The 18560-nt window shown below is 36.3% G+C and overlaps 1 long non-coding RNA gene across 5 annotated transcripts; it reads right to left on the reverse strand.

The window, feature by feature from the left end:
• Nucleotides 1-7388: 7388 nt before the first annotated feature.
• On the reverse strand, nucleotides 7389-15568 carry LOC100645467. Of its 5 annotated transcripts, none has more exons than XR_132274.4 (4): nucleotides 15218-15568; nucleotides 8297-8605; nucleotides 7490-8063; nucleotides 7389-7421 (listed from the first exon to the last, which is right to left on the reverse strand). It is a non-coding gene; the product is annotated as an uncharacterized LOC100645467 (long non-coding RNA). The 5 variants fall into 5 exon arrangements; XR_007226578.1 differs by lacking the exon at nucleotides 15218-15568 and adding an exon at nucleotides 13417-15210 and having other exon boundaries at nucleotides 8297-12952; XR_002308445.2 differs by lacking the exon at nucleotides 15218-15568 and adding an exon at nucleotides 9156-15208.
• Nucleotides 15569-18560: the final 2992 nt, after the last annotated feature.

Consider the following 18560-nt stretch of genomic DNA (forward strand, 5'->3'; position numbering starts at 1 on the left):
TCAAATTGAATCACTTTGTTCGAAATTATAGGGTAAGAAAACGTCAAATCTGTTTGAACAAATCTTAGATCTATTTAGTTAGCGAATCTCGATCGATCCAATATCTATATTATTTGTATTTGGTATGTGAAATCTTATACAAAGACTGCCCTGTTTTATTTTAACGGAATTCTTCGAATTATCGAAAGAATCGATTAATAAAAAGTAGCGTGTATAATACCCGTAAACATAACACAGACTACTAACATTTAAACTAGAAGTAAATATCATTAAAATTTTTCTTTTACTTGGGAATAAATTTTATATTTTTAGAAAAACGATTATCCATATGTTTGGTTCCTGATGCAAGTATTTTGGAAATAACGCAATTCAGACATTTGTCTCTTTTATAAACAGCGATAAAACCTGACTGCAAAGCTCATGCAAGCGAAACTAAATTTCTGGCTGCAAACGTGCGTATTAAATTTGTCGTATAAAACCAGGAACCTCCCTTCCAAGTTTTTTATGCTGAAATTAGTTTTTGTTTCAAAGCGCGCAGCATACCGCAACTTACAAGAGCAACATTCATTCAGCCGTAGAATCAAATTTCTAGGAAGCATAGCTGGAATACATAAACCAGTGTGCTTGACTTTTATTAGTTCTTGTATAACACATGTACAAAGAATAGGTGCGAGTTTCAACAACTTTATTTATCACAATTCCTTGTACGATAACTTTAAAAAATTGTTTAAATTAGTTTGAATTATGAAACCGTTTCTGTTATCTGTATCTTTTGCACACACCTTGATGTTAATACTTATACAAAAATATATAATAATATTATATGCGATTATCGGTTAACTTATGTTGTTTGCGATATCTTTCTTAATTCATTGATTCGCTGTTTGCATTTTAACTGGAACGACGTTTGTCAGTCGTTCGGATAATAGGAGATCGGAGGGAGTTCGGTAAATCGGGCATGAACTAAAATTTCATTTCAATAGATGGACTTTGGATAAATGGGGTTCGGGCAAATGGAGTTGGGATAAATGCAGTTCGATTGTACCATTTTCGTGAAACGATAGATATGTAGGTACATCTCAAAGTTAATTTTAGATTTCTAAAGCTTTTTTGAAAATCATTTCAAATTTTTTATTACTATTTATCAGGTACATAATACAACCATAGTTTTAATATTTGTAATTATTATTATTAAATTTTATCCTCTCACAAGAAATACACCTGGAAATTATCGTTTAGCACTTTAGATAGAAAAATAGTTAATTACCGTTTATTGCCAGTTCGATTAAGTAGAATCTCTAATAACTATCAACAAGTACTTTCCTTATAACAGGCTTCTGAAATTTCGTCACAAATCTACAATCAATCTATTAATTTTAAATTTACATAAAGCTGAAAATGTTGAACTTTTTCTTAACTTTTCAGCAAACAGTTAGCACTAATTTGAAATAAGTAGAATTTCAGAGCAAGTTAAGTCGACCCCTGTACAATTTCGTAACAAGCGAATTCAACTTCAGAACAAGTACATCTTTGGTATAAGTTAAGTTGTCGAGTCACCGAGGTAACGAATTGTTGGAACGAGATTTCCTTCAATTTGGATTCTTTTACATCCTACTGTAATTTAAGTGTATAATTAAGACGTAAATCTAAAATGACGCAAGAAAAGGAGAAATTCATTTTTGAAGGCCGTGCCGAAATTAACAAAAATTGCAGACCTTCGTATTTGTTAATAGAGAATGTTGTATAGTATAGTATAGTATATAATATCGTATCGTATTATATTGTATTTGTTAATAGACAGTATATTTAGACATTTAATGTGCAATCTGAAAATGCATCATATAGTACGTATACCCTTAATAAATCGGATAATGAAAGTCTGGGATAATAGAAAATGGAATAATCGAGAAACCATAAAATGGAATCTCCTGGACCGTATATTGGAAACGAATCGCTCTTAATTCTTGATAGACGATACGTCAAGTTCCGTTCCAGTCTGTGAGAAAAATAGACGAACACAGAAAACGTGAATTCATATAACGTATTTCGCATTCTGTCCCGCAAATATTTGCCAGATGACGTTAATCTTTCGACCAACGAGAACAGATAAAAAACGATAACGCATGTCAAAACTCAGGGCGCATAATTTTCTATATAAAAAATTACCAGACGAAACTACACGAAACGAAATTAAAATTCGAAATCAATTTCAAGTGGTGAAATCGAAAATTTTCCATTACGTTTCGAAATGGTCATTCGATTTTGCGCGCTATGTTCTCACCGGGATTCGATCCGCATTAAAAAGGAATATTCGCATCTTCGACTGTTCGTGTAAATATTCCGTTTAATCGGTTTACGAACAACGTCCATGAGAGGACGCAGCTTTTCGAAACGTGGATTTTTCGAATAATGAAAACGAATAAATCGTGTTTTGCGCCGACGCGACGTATCGTACATCACGGTGATTCGAAAAATATTATAAAATCCATTCTCAAAATTGCTCGTACGCATGCGCGCAACCGTGTAGCGCAAGAGGCGCAATTTCTTTCCTTTTGCCTATCAGTTTCTGTTTTATAGATCCGAGTGTCCAATATTTTTCGTAATGAAATATCATTTTTTACGTTACCTTCCTGGGTATCCGTTGTGAAAAACAATTTGAATCAAATTTAATATTAGTTTCTTTATACAATTGTGCGAATATTCAGATCACATAGTTTTTTTCATTTCCCCCTAAATAGAAAGTACTGCAACTTTTTATCTAAATTAATAAATAGAAAAGATTAGAATGGCAAGTCTAAGTCTGCAATAAAACTACTCGCGAATAACGTGTATTTATATTTGTCTTTTACTAAACCATGAAACGAGCAGATTTTGTGGTTTAGGTTTTACGGCAAAAGTTAATCTGATGAAAGTTTAGCAACAGGCGGGAACAATAACAGTTGTATGTTCATGCGCAGCAGTTGTTATCCTGCAAGTAACCATCGCTCGACGCTGTTACGCAAGTACAATTATAACAGCAGTTATACAGGAAGGAACAAAACATTATCATATTGAGGAACGTTGTAATACGAGGGCAAACGTGTGTTTCTTATTAATCTCGAAAGAACTGCTTTGCTAGTTAAATTATCTTAACGCTTATCTTAATGATCAACCGGGGATAGATGCTAGTTCACAGGACCGCAGAATGTGTCTCAAATAATAGTGTAGGGTGGTTGCAAAAAAGTATCGTTGACAATACGATAACCTATTGTGCATTTTAATAGCAGTATTACAGTATTATGAAATTTTTTCTTCCCTTTAGTCATAGAACATACTCATAATGTTTCACAGAAAACAGGATCATTCATCAAATCAGTCTAGACTTTGGAAATGTTTAAATATAATACCATGCTCTTTTGATCGTCTTTCCGAGATTTGTAAAAATCTTATGTTAATTTCTTACTCTCTATAAGAAATTCAAATGTTAATTATTATCTTTCGTTTTGCAAATTTTGTGGTTTACGCTACTATTAAATAATAATCGATACCCATGTACGGCTCGTTAAATGAGACATTCGAAAAATCAATTAAATAAGAAATTTGCAAGAAATCGCAAAGTGGCGATATTTAACTAAGTAATGAAACTGCACTAGAAGAAAAAGTTATTAGAGAGGGTGTAAAAGCACTAGTCGCACGGTGCAAGCGTAATCCGGCGACGTAAGCCATAAGAGGTGTCCGAGCCAGGGTGGCGACATTGTTTGTGGACACCGTGAGTACGCTCTACCTTCGAACAACAAGAGGGAGAGAAAGATACACCGTGCTGCAGCCACTGTTAACGATTATTGATAATATCGTCATCGAAAGGATAAACACCAAAAATATATTCTCGAAAATAGTCGCTCTCTGTTGCTAAAAGTACCTACATTGCTTCACTTGACCTCCACCATTCCAGCGTTTCACGCACTGACCTCTTATATTACCGAAGGCTTTGCTGCGTATTTTAAATGTATAATTTCCAGTATTGCTATATGAAACAGTGTATGTTTAAAAAATAAAATGGGAGTTCTAAGAATAAAAAAGAGTGTGAGACCAAAGAAATTTGTAAACTATTCTATCGTAAGAAGTTTAGTTTAATAATAATGAATTTAAAGTTAGTAATTGCTTACATTTCTATAAATATCTACAAGCGATAGGACCAACGCTTTCATATCATTAATCTTGCGTGAAATTTATCGACACTCGAGATTTAATAGCTCACACCATCCGGCCACGACTTCATCCACGTATCCTTAGCGTGAATAATAGCGTGGAATCTACGAAAGTTGGTGTATGGGGTTTACCAAGGATTCGAATGGTTTACAAAAGGGGAGCGACTCGACGATGTCACGTCGGAAGGGAAGTGGAGAAAAGTGAGCCACTTAGGTTTAAGAGTGTATAACCAGCCTAGCAGAATCATCCAGAAATGCCTTTAGATACTCGTTCTGCTAAATCGCTTGAGAAGCATTTAATGAAACGAAGAGAGTGAAAGACGATCCTGCTTCTGCCACCTGTCTACGAACTTTCTTTTCAAAATGATCGAGGAGCTGAACGTGTATAAGTTGTACGAGAGTTTGCGAATAATTCAGAAGGAAGTATTCCGTTGGACATCATGAATATTTCTCATTTCATAAGAGAAAGTTTTATCAATTGTATCGAATATGGAACAAAATTTTTGCATCTTTCTTACTATTCGTAGTAAAAGAATGATAAAGAAATTTTGTGCACGAAGTATATAAGACGTACAGTGAAACTGGGTCTACTCAGACCTAAAAACATACGGAACAATTAGATGCAGTCCGCAAACAAGTGCCGTATGATTGCCAGGTATGATCGAAGTTAATTATACTATAAAAGTAGTTCAACGATTCGTAATATGTAATCAACGAAGCAGGCTACAATAGTAACATAATCGTTGGAAAACCTTTTATTGGTGTGATTAATACATTAAAGCATTCGAATTTGTTAAATCATACGTTAGCGAAAATAAAAGCTTCGATGATATAGTCGCGCATAGTAATGAATATAAATTGAAATATTTCGTGTAAGATATGAAACGTTATATTTTTCATTTGATTGAAAATTAAGATAGGATATAAATGAGGAAAATATTTCGGTTCAATTTGAAAAATAACAAAATAAATATTATAAGAGAATAATTTTACTAACCAAAATACCGAAACAAAGTATTGGATTAAAGCCAGTAACCCAACTTTATAATAGAATTCTTATTATAAACTGGGCATAACCTACGAAGAGTAAATAAGTGATTTCAAGCCGACAGAAATTCTATTCAGAATTCTATTCTAGAAATTCTGTTCTATATCAGAACAATGATTGATTTATGATTGCTATTTCCTGCGGAATAACATTGATCTTCTCGTATGATCAACATCACTTGGCATAATTCAATAATTTATTCGGTCTGTCCTCCTTAAAGAACAACAGAATTTATTTGGGAAGGGATGAATTGTTGTCACAGAGTCAAGTGAATTGGCTGAAATCTCCGTTCACCTGTGCCATTTCATATCGCACGGTAACCACGGCATGCAACAAACGAATAAAGTGTACTCAATTATGCCCTTCCTGGTTTCTACGGTCCGCCTTTTACCTCGCCCCAGTGGAGGGTTCAACCTGAAGTCGTAAGACACCGACTTTACCGGTTCAACCGCGAACTAGACGCTGAACTTGAGTGCTTGCAGAGCTCGTACCAGTGCCTATATACAGTCCTCCGGAGAGCCTTTCGAACATCCTCCCGAGCAGGAAATTAATTTCATGGGAACGACAATCGATACGCTTTCGACTATACTCAGACCTCGCATATACCTACGTTTCCGTGAGTGCGTAAATTATGGAACTCGTGGAACGTCATGGTTATCATTAATTCTCTTAATCATTGTTATCACGTTGAATTTTATATATTTTGTTTTAGTCGCGATAGATTATTATATACTATACCATAACATTGTTTCCACATTTTTAATCTATGAATGTCTCAGTTATTTCTCAACTCTTTTAATCTTCTATAAAAGCTGTAATAAATACATAGAGAAATATAAACTCGGTAATTGCGCTTAGAGTGATAGTTCTTGACATAACGCGTAATACATAAAAAGAAGGGGAAAACAATGCGGAGAAATCGATTTCACAGCTTCTCACTTTTTTCGATCGAAGCGAAAGCCTGCGAGGGCAAAAAACGTTTCGCCCCCGGAAAACTGTAAAATTGTTAATAAGTAATATTTGCATAATACAAGGAAATTGTAAAGCGTATTCCTTCGGGCGAAATCGATCGTGGAAAGTCGATGGATCGAATGGTAAATTCGGTACTGGTATCTCCGTTACGGAACGCGATCGTAATTCCGAGCAGCGTACGCCTCGTTAAAATTCGACGCGGATGCAGCGGCCGAAATCGAAAAGTTTGCAATCTGAAGGTGTATAAGAGGAATTTGTCAGGCAGACTCGAAGACGTCGAGCAAGGGGAACAATATCGCACGGTTAATTTACTCAGGCAATAATGCCCAGAATCATAAGCCCCAGGTGTTACGTCGCGAATCTTCGACCCTCGTAAACACCGTGCACAAGAGGGCAAGGACACAGAGAGACGAGGCTACAGGGTGCGAGAGAAAGGCTATACTACTGGAACGAAGCGACGAAGCTTGCTTGGGGAAGAGGAAGATGGGAGGAACAAGTAGGAGAGATAGAGAATATAACGGAGAAACCCAAGGGTGCACCCTACTTTCCTCTCTGTTATAGTATCAGTGGGTAAAGTTGGCCGAGTGTAGTTCCGTTACGACGGCACGCGTTACTATTTTGATCTTATCTTACCCCCTGACTTTTTAACTATCCACCGTTAAGGATCTTCGTGTTGGTTGCTTTTCGCGGCAACGTTCCGTTCAGAAGTTTTCTCGTCGGAGAGTTGTTAGAAAGAATGGTACGCGTTATTTCGCGGAGAAGATATTAGATTTATCTTATTGTTTCGCGTTGGTTCAGGTATCGATGATATTGAATTTTGTTATAATGAAATTAGTGATAGAAAATTAGAAGATTAGATATTTATTTTATTTTCTAAATAAATATGTACTTATGTACGTTTATAAATTTAAAAAAGGTGATTTGCATTTTCTGTCTAAACTCGACATGAAAACGGTGAAAAATATTAAATATTTTTTACGATAACATTTACGATTCCTTCTTATTTAATGCATTTTCATAACCCAGGTCGTAAGTATAAAATTCCGTCATAAATAATCGTGACGTATAATTTCTATACGCTTTGTATAACTCGTATATCTGACATATTTGTTATTCTTCGGGTTTCAATAGTAAGCGTCGTTGGTACGTTACGCGTTGTACCGTCGCGACGTTTTTGGCGACTTTCGTGAACGTTCCTCTTCTTTGGGACAAAGCTGGAAAAAAAGAATATTTGAAACAGTATATCTTTATGAAATTTTATCAAATACACGCTGAAACTTACCGAACGCTAAGCGAAAAGGAGAATCGTCGCGGTGGCGTGAAACAATGTTTCGATCGAGTATCTGCTGCATGTCAATGAGTTTGACAGCAGAATGTACACACTGACCAAGGAGATTGGAGTAACTTGCAGTTCTTGACCAATGTTACACTGGTCCTGTTACAGAAAAGCTAGAAAGGGCAAGGACTCGCACAGAGAGGATAAATGTTTAGTAAGCAGGATGCAGTAGATGGAGGTAAAAGGTGTATAGCGATTTCCCTGTGCGCCTCCCTCAATTCCCAAGGCTAGTTTCCATCTAACTTGACGCAACACACCGGTAATTTGTATCTGACCGGGCCTGCCGTTCTTCCTTATCATTTTTTATAAATGGTTGATAGGCTCGGTAACGCAGGACGAAAGTAGAAAATGGTCATGAAACACCTTGTTCACGCGAACTTTCTCTCCTTTCTCGCTAGAGTGAAAAACTCGTTGACATCATGTTCTATGAGATGTCCGAAGATAAATTTGGTACTTCGAAAATGTTTCAGAACTTTTGCGTCAGAATATCGAAGTTTGTCATGGGACTTTAATTTTTCAGCTGGAATTCAGGAAATTTTTTACAGAATTTTTGTTTGTTTTTGTTGAAATTTGTTGAAATTTTTGTAATAATTAATGCTTAACTTTTTACAAAGAAATTCTTGAACCTACTTCTCTTCATCTTTTATTAATTTAATAGATGTGTAAAACAGCAGATAATAATACTATTAGTCGTTGTTACAAGTTTTAAAAGATATCTTAATAAAGATAAAGAGTTGTAGAGCGTAGTCTTACGGAGGGTGGAGGACGAGTTTGTAACTTTTATCCGAGGACTGCTAATGGATTCATCTGTATGACTTCTCGTAGCAGACTCTTGCTGTAGAGATATTATTATTGGACATCCAATAAGTACTCGAATCGCATGCCGTTTCCATAGCACGAAGATCTACTCTCTTCGTTGAATTTCAATATACTGAACAAAACAATCAAGATTTCGATGTTTTTTGGCGGTATTAACGCATGTTCCGTAAACAACAACCAACTAAATTCATAAATATTCTCGGATTGAAGGCAAAAGAAGGAATAGACATTTTCTGTACTTCCCTACAAGAAAATTTGAAATATTTTAGGAAACATAATTTTTATTCTATTATATTTCTTAGGACAAACAAAATGTTCGTTGCTATACCATAGAACCATTAATTAATTTAGGAATTATCTTAGATCACATTTATCCTGAAACACCTGGTATAGGACCAGTACGATACCCGTTTAGAGCACATGAACTGTTCAAAGCGTCAATACAGGTACAAAGGATGCCTGTTTCTGACTTTATGGAACTAAATTATGCATAACTGTATTAAAATTATCGATTAACACAGCTAGCGACTTATGAACCATGGCATACTGAAGCAACAATTAAATTAAACTCACATTGGCCATTTTATTTGTATTTACTCGTCTCGTATCACGCGCATTATTGTCTTCGAAAACAGAGATTTACATTCCCGTATTTTTATTTTAAATATTTCATTGTAAATTGATTGTAATTTAGAGAAAATTATGTCTACCCTTTGCTCCCTTCATATTACTAAGAATTAATTAAACGAATATTCCTCCAATATACATCTTATGAAATTAATTTCATATTTACCTGTGCGAAATTTCAATGCTGCGCTCCAAACATATTTAGCTTTTAGCAAACCGTAGTTGATCTAAAAATATTTAATTCTCCGCGCAATCCGCGTGTCAAGATTCCCACGGAGAGCGTACATATTTTATAAATAGCAGTAGTAGATATTATTTAATAAATAGCAATTTACCGATAGAAATATAATTTGTAAACAAAATTCACTTTACTTGACATTTAAATGTCTATTGTTCGAACCCAAGCATCGATATTAGTTATTGCAGTTGAATAAATTGTTTTCTGGTTCACCTTGCATCGAGATCGAATATAACAACGCCATTGATGTTAGTAATAAAACCAATACAATAAATACAATAGACAGAATTCGATAAAAACTCGCATCTACATAACGAATAATGATACGCATCCATCATCTATTAAGTTCGAAAATTATAACTATTATTTCTGTGTTATGATGAGTATTAATTACACGCATCTACTTTTAACCAGATTTATGTGATTTATATCGCATAAGTCAACGTCTCGATACATCATCGTAAATAGGATTTATAATCTGACTAGAGTATAGGAAGAAAGGAAATAGTAAAACTGGTATTAAGTCAAAATATACTTGTAAGCAGTACAGGAAATGATACAACAAACTAATTTTGATAAGTTTCCGAAACTCGAAAGTTCGCATCAGCCGTAATATTTCTTTTGGGACAAATACAATCGTGTTAGTTCACGTAACACAATTATATAATATAATTAACGTTATGTTTGTTTTCAAATTCTATAATTAGTAATAATACAATACGTACGTACATTCTTACTTTTATGGAAATTAAATTTAAAGTATATGAAGAAAACAGGTGTTTATTATAATTTATATTTAAATAAATGGGACATGTATCGAATATTATTAAAACTGTACACTGACAACAAAATAAATAGTAACGTTATTGACGTTAAACTTCGTGGGAACTATATGATTTGCGTTATCGATACAGAAATATTCTTTGATCGAGGTACTGAACCAGGTTGCTATAAAAATAATAAAAATTTAGACCGATAACAGTACATGAGCTCGTAGCTCATTACTAATGCTCTGTGAAGTAAAAAAATTTGTTAGTATAATGAGTTCATAAAGCACGCGATACTTATAGTATGTTTCTGTATACATCGATACACGTTAAGTGCTGTTGAAACGCAAATATTCTAATCAATAAACCTATACTTGTGTTCACTTCAACACCTTTTTAACGTTGCTACTACTTTGCTGATACATGGCGCTCAAATTACCAATAATAGAGGACAATTAGAAAATATCGTGTTCTTGAAAAACACGAATTAACAAAGCTTGAACTGTTTGCAGTTTGATTGGATGCGCAGCGAAGAAGATGAATATTTGCTTGAGTTAATGAAAAAGTGATAAGAATTTCATAGATGACGTTTCGTCCAATCTACTTCTGTTTGAAGAATAAATATTGCTTAGAAAAAGTAGATTTGACTACACAAAGGCACAAAATATCGAAGGTATATATTAGAGAATCATTATGATTCCTACCAATCTCCTAGCAAGATAAGTATTATTAATAACCATCGATGATTGTATCATGTTTTACCGTCAAATATTTTTCTCCTGAATTCAAGTAAACAATTAACGCGAAAAGCAACATCACAACAATGTGATATACGCCATACAAAATTTTAATTTTTTTTCTCGACACAATTTCAAAATATATGATAAAATTTGGTTTTCGGTATTAAATACGAAACATGAAATTAAGATTAACCTACTTCCGACTGTTTTTAACTTGTAGATCCATCGTTCGATTTCTATAAATTTTTCGTAAAAATACTTAAATTTTAAATTAACGCTTTTACGTCGATTCAAGCGGTTTCTGAAAATGTCTTTTTTAGTGCATCATTTAACAGAATTTGGTATCGGTTTTATAAAGGCACTCAACTATTGATATCCACGCTTCGAACGGAATTTCTAATTTAACTTATGCTATCTCAAAAGCGTGCAAATTTCCATAAATTTATATTATCGATTGTGCAGAATCATCGGTTTAGTGCACTTGCAGTAAGAAAATAGATTACTTCAGTTAACTAATACCTATCGAAAAGTGTAATATCAGACCTTGTTTGATTTCTAATCAAAGATGACCATTACGCTTATCAGGCGAAATATCTATTTATCGATCGGTGTAACGACATTAAAAAATACGTGACATTAACTTAACAAATCTACAATTTGTTTGATTCCTTCCCGGTCCATACACCTACATACGTATTATTGATTTACTTTCCTCGTCACAGAAAGAAGTTCCAATAAAATCCGATTAACATTTTCATTCTCTTTTGTAACTAGAGGTAGTTGCAAATATTCCACATACCAAACTATAGCCTGGCTTAATATAATTTCATTTCTATATCGAATACATTACATCGAAAGAAATGTGAACGCTGACACGCTCGAAGCTTTTATTGAAACCTCAAAAATGTCTCGCTTGAAAATGTGCCATTTTGGTCGAACGATTTCAACGTCTTTCAGCAAATTCTCGTAGAATTGTTATACTTCATGCGTATGCAAGGAAGTCGCTAGGAGAATTGCAAGACTCGAAAAAAGCATTCTACGAGATATACGAGACGCAATGCTTCAGGTGAACGCAAACGTTTCCGACAGGTTTGATGCCGACAAGTACGTAAAAAGGTACGCATCTTATGTTGAAACGACAAAGCAGGAGGAAAGTACAAGGGGAATAAAAATTGAACAAAAATTGAAATGTCGTATACAGCTGCCTATGAAATGTATATAAGTATCGATTTAAAGAAAAAGATGTCTGCTCGTTTACAGGATATGTGGATTTTTTTACAAGTTATTCTTCCACTAGCTTCAAACACGTTCATAGAGCCGTTTATACCGCGATAGAAATTGGTTTACTGCAAGCTAATAAGATTAAGGTTCAAAATAAAGTTTGAAATTCAAAGTTCAAGAGCGCGATATCCAGTTTTAAAATGTTTTAATTTTTCGTAACACGTCGAACTGGTTGAACAATTCGCAAATTCGAATCATTCGCGTATGAGTCTAATAATATGAGAATGCAGTCGTGTGTTCGGAAAATTGAATAAACGATATTTGGCTGCGAAATTAATTGTGTAATTTGAAAAGTAGATCAATAATTTCCGATTGAATTCCAATCCTGATTAATATTGCTCCGCTCGTTATACGTTTATATTTTTACAGAGACGATTAAATTATCAAACAAATCCGAAATTTTCAAATATTTATTCGCTGAATTTTTTCTACAAAGGAAATCGAGCAGCCACAAAAAAGATATAAATACAGAGAGATTGATTACAAAACAAACAGCCCTCTTATTCACTTTTCCAGAGTGCTTTTCGTGGAAACACGTTTAAAATGCAATCAATGAATGTAACATCATACACAAACGGTCACGTCGAAAGAAGAGCAAATATCGACACAATGTGCAGCAACGTGTCGATTGACACACACTCGATCTACCACGTTATTCGATCATACGATACGCCGTGTCCGAGCAACGTTCGTCAGTTTCAATCACCGAAAGTCTCAAAGGCTCTCAAGCAAGACGACCCAAGCATATTTTAAATTCCAGCTCGACCACGTGACGCGGCGACTTCAATTTCGTTCTAAAGTTACGCTCGCAAATTAAGTAAACCGATCAGTTGATCCCGCTATGTGGCCTTTAGGTTGTTCCTACGACGATGAAGCACGGGAATTAAAAAACGGTGCAATTCCGAGGAAACTCAAACTCCGACTGTGATTCGCTTTCCTGTCAACATTAAAGCGCAGAATTTGTTTCTCCCTTTACTTTAACCGTCAGATCGGAATTGGATTACCGATTTGTCTCTAGTTTTCGTGTAATTAAGACATACAAAAGTATACAGAAAGTCATTTACTAAATAGAAGTTAAGAGTTGGAGTTCTTCCTTAGAAAAATAGAACGAACGTTCATAACATAGGAAAATGAAATAAAAACTCGTGGAAAAATCAAATATGAACATATTAAATTTTAGATAAAACGAAATAGGTATTTAATTGAAGATCACAGCGCCTTCTCGATGAAGAAATACTGTTGTAATTATATTGTAATTGTCACGGTACTATTTTTAGTCATGGTCGCATATCTCGGTTACGTTTGACTAATGCTTGGCAAAATAGAAAGAAACGTTGTACGTTATTTCATCAAAAACGGACATTAATTCGTTTGATCAAACTCCTACAATTACATACATACATGGAATACAACATGCGTATCGAAAGTTCAACGGGCGTTCTAGCGTTTGTCATCCCTCGTCGACGTAGTATGGACATCGAATTTGACGACCGTACCTCGTGTGATTGTTCACATGCAATACGTAACGTCCATTTTTCCAACTCTCGTTTTTTCAACCCGGGGTTTAAAAACCCGGACAAAAACCGTGGCAGTTAAGCAAACATTATTATATACATATGTATATATACACATACAATAGTAGTTGTTCGTCATAATATTAGAAGTAGAATCGATATGTATGTGCATTTTGAGCACTTAATAAAACACATGTATCCAATTTAGTATTAGAAAGGTTTTATGTTTTATACTTGTCGCAAAGAGCTAAATTTCAAACGTAAGTTTCAAACATAAAAGCAATAACTTTTATTTAGATCAGTATATTTATCACTTATTATAAGCACCATCAAAATAATAATAATCCAACAACTCTTAGCAAAATTGCAACTCAATTATACCGTTCCTTATGGATTACCTTTATCCGTTCGTGATCAGCCTTATTTTTATAACTATCCTGATGATTTAAGGAAATTAGACAATAACGTTTTGTGATTACTTATTGGATCTCTTACTGGATAACGTTCCATCTCAATATCCTTTGCGAGAACGAAGTGTCGCGTACAGACAGCCCTCTCTATTTTCCCAGACCAAGGCGAACTTCTCTTTGAACCTCGTTCGTTGACGGTAAATGGCATGGCACATGAGAAACCAATAGTTGTGAACAGACTACTTACGTTGTCAACCACGTTAGATGTCTCAAGATAAATCGAGCGGTGGCTGACTTTTGTTGGAATACAAAAATTGCAACATTAACGAGTCGATAAAGAAGCAAGTTCGACAGTAAGTCAAGGATGACTTTCAAGGATCGACTTTTGCTTCCGCAACAAGAGATCAAAGAAGGAAACGGAAGACAATCAGGAATCAAGAAGAAAGGCAAAAAGAGATATTAAGAGGTAATAGGGGGAAATGGAATGAGAGAAGAGAAAAAGACGAAAGAGAGAAAATAAACGAGAAAGTATAAAAAGGACGAACAGAAGGAATTAGAAAGAAATTAAAAAAAGATAGGAATGGAAAGTAAGATATAAAAAGAGAACAGGAGGACGAAAAGAAAGGAGGGGGAAATGAAATGTGGGATGGGAGAACTGCAGAAGGGTAAAACCTAAAATAGGGAAGAAGAGAAACAAGAAGCGAGAATGAAAGAGATGGAGTCTATGTAGGACAGCGGGTTGTCAGAGGGAAGACGCGCCGTGTCGGCAAAGACGAAATAGAAAAAGATAGCGGAGCAAATAAGAATCTTGAGTCGACTTAGAACGCGGTGACATAATCGCGCGCATTCGCTCACCAAATATTTGACGTTTAAGACCGTTCACCGTTTTGCGACACATCTTTTTAAGCGATGAGAATTTCTTTTCAAAAGTGTTATTAACTGTACGTAATAAATTGAAACTTGCGTTGACCACGAAAGAACCGATTCCGCAAATTGAGGATCTAACGCTGAAACTGAATCTAAACGCAATCACATATCTCCGATAAAGGTATCGCCAGTATCTGCAAATACTTTTGGACACTTGCTGATACATATGCACAGGTGAATGTTAAATGATTATTGCGAGCATTACAGAACGACATGCTCGGGAACGATGCACCTGAAAACTAAAACCAGCGTAATACTGGTGCAACAGTCAGCTAGTCGCGACAACCACTACCGGCGACATCTCTGTTTTTGGCCCTGCCACTCTTCTTCAATCGTTATATCTCTGCTTACCTACTCGTTATCTTCTCTATCTCGCTCTTTCTTTTGCCCTCTACAAATCCTTCCGTACTCCGTTCCCCTAACTTTCTGCCCCTTTCGCCGTCTCTGTCGCCCTTTTTATCCGGCCACTTTCAGCAACTTTCTGCGTTTCTCTCACTTTCGACGCAGCTCGAGCTGCGATCGATTACGAATCCCCGCTCCGCGCTGTCGCATGTAGAGTCGTCGAATCGGATTTCAGAACGACTCACCTGAAATTCTAATTTAAGACACCCGGGAAGAGAGAACGGGATAGATACACGAATAGATGGGTAGATCGAGAAGGGGAAACGAGGAAGATAGAAAGGTTGAGCGCAGGAGCTTGGGACAGATTCACTGCTACGACTGCTTCTCGTCCGCACGAACATCAGGCCGCATCCTCATGGCCGACGAACCGTTTCGCTTAATTGAGGGCTCGCCCGGCTACGACGTACCTCTCATACTCGAAATTCATCGAATTACTGGACTGCAACGAGACGAAACGGTTCTATGCTATGGCACTAACCGTGGAGAAAAACGCGACTATCCGTTGTTCGTTTGAGTCGACAGTACCATCGAATTGGGTTTCGTTTCCTAGTCGTATGCTATGTCGAGAAATGTTGAGAGATCTGATTGCTTATAGAAAGCTTATAGTAAGCTTACGAAAGTATTCGAATAAGTTCCTACTACTTTTTATGAATATATCGTGTAGGTTATGGGAATAAATTTGAAATTAACGCTGTTGCGACGATAGTTAAGGCTAAACTGGTAAGATATCTCGAAGCTATTATTTACCTTGATTAGAATTGTTGGTAATAGCATAATGAACATGTTTTTAATTAATTATTATATATATATTATAATATAATTATATATATATATCCAAGAGCAAAGGAAAAGCTATGCACAGACACTCAACGGTGTAGCATACGTTCAATTTTAATAATCAAATAGAAAACATTTCCCAAACACAGAAATTGTATCATTCTTACTGCGACAATATTACGATACGTCACCCAACATTCCCAGATTCCATTCCAACTCCTAAAACTAATAACAAAACGTACATAACGGTAATTCATTCATTCCCGGAGATCAAAATTAGTTTCGCCCTTAATAACGTGCTTGCTACTCTCGGCCTCGCCTCGGCCTCTCACGCAAGCGATACTTCTAATTCCGCCAGTAGCTCTCTCGACCAATCTCTCTCCCTCGTAAATACAAGTTACACGATATTTTCTACCGTAAGCCAGCGTAAACAGCGCAATTCGAACTCCTCCATTTCGTAAAACGATGTATCATACGTACGGTACGTACACGTATTACGAGGTTCTCGCGCGATTTTCCAACTGCTCGTCGAATGTTGCGACGCTGTTGCACGAGCTGACTACTACTGCCCATGGGAAAATTAAGCGCACCGAATAAGTTTCTATCTCTCGACCGAGCCGCGCCTCGTTGAAAGTTCGTCATAATTAGCTTCAGCAGCGGGCAGAGCCTCTTCAACAAAACCAGATCATTTGCTCGTTCGTCTATTCTGGACCAGCGGCAGGGAGAACTGATCTGGAGTATATCTGGTCGTGTCTGTGTTCACGGTGTTCAGTGAATCGTTGGCGCGAGTTCCTTTATGGCTGGAAGTGTTCGTGCATGCAAGATTCGGACCAGTATTCCAACAAAGTGTTCTAGCGTTTAATGTTTGCGCTCGCTGCACCAGATGTGTCGCACATATACGTATGTCTGCGTAGATATACATGTATGTACGTGTTTAAATAGGCACGTGTGCATATATTTATTCGTCCGTGTGGATCTAAAAGCGGAGAAGGGCATGAGTGCAAGATATGGTCCTGCGCGTGTGAACTAGTCCCGTTTTTTGAAACGAAGCCCGCGGCATCCTGGCATCGGCTCAATCGTCAAATGAGCCCGATTCCAAATGGCCCGCAGCTAGTCTCTTGCCACGTGCTCTTTATCACCGCACCTCTTGCATTCCTGTTGTATTTCCATGACCCCGGGCAGCGTAGGCGCGCGTTCAATTGTCCTACTGCGACTCGTTGTTGTGTACGTACAATGGTAATGTTACTCTCTGATTTTCTTTCGCCGACCCCGCGGGTCCGCTGACCTGGCTCTCCATCTTCTACGTAAGGACTGCTTTGTTAATGGCTCCATTCCTCCTCCCTTTTTCTCTCTCTCTCTCTCACACACACACTGTTTCTCTCCTCGAGACTGGCCACCACACTGTGGCTTGAATAATTCGTGAATCGCAACTACGGACAATTTCGAGCTTCGTGAGGACGTCGTTAAGGAGCTCGCCTGTGTTTACGTATATTTTTTCGTATTTCCACTTTTTCTTCTTCTCTTTTGCTTTCTGTTCGTGTTGGCATGACTGCTCTTTCTAATTGGTGCTGTGGCCAACTCGTAACGATGTGCTTGTGTCATTATGAAACGGAAACGTTGTTTATTTGATGTTTCGCTCCGTTAGGTCTCGAGGGATACCTTGAGGAATTAAATTAGTTGCCACGGGAGATAAATGAGCATTTTGAGATGTGGGATATTCTTCTCTCACTCGTGCTATTACGGTTAATTATCGTACTGTTGTACTTTATTGTAGGAATTATTCTCGTATTGTGTGTGTGTGTGTGTGTGTTTATTATGGCTGTCATCGCTGTCTTCTTTCTACAATATAATTTTAACAAGAAAAGAATGTGATTGAAACGATAATGTCACCAAATATTATTATATAATACGCTTATTATCTATTCGTCCATGAAAAATATAACGGAAAATGATAACGGATATAATAATTAACAAAGTAAAATATTTTATGCTTCTTCCTTTTTTCTACAAAGATCTTTAGATCATCGTTATGGTAGTTATCCTTTTGCGTGAAAATATTATGGCTTCGGAATATCTTACTATATTTTTTCTTTAAAACCATTCTTTAAAGCTTAACGAGTTAATCCATTTATAATGTTAATGGTTTTTTCACAAGATGACCACGACAAAGCGCAAATGCGACCCGTATATATCAACATTATCGTTGTAACGGTGGCGTAACGAACATTGAATTACACCGTGCACGGGCTTCTTAATTAATTTCTCCTTACGTGAAGAAGTTAATTCGATTTCTAAAGTAGGAACTAAGAAGGTAGAACTGTACACCGATCGTTAGTTCTCTCGTTACATTTAGATATCGCTTCTCCTATCCTTTCTTTTCTTGTCACTGCCGCCGTTTCTAAATAACGTTTGATGGTAAAAATACGTCGAAATTATTTGCGCGCTTATCGAGTATGCTTAGTGCAGTTTAATTGCGGCGCGACGTTGCGACAGGAACAGTATTATTTCGATTACT

This window comes from Bombus terrestris, chromosome 15, assembly GCF_910591885.1.
Source record: "Bombus terrestris chromosome 15, iyBomTerr1.2, whole genome shotgun sequence".
Taxonomy (NCBI): Eukaryota; Metazoa; Arthropoda; class Insecta; order Hymenoptera; family Apidae; genus Bombus; species Bombus terrestris.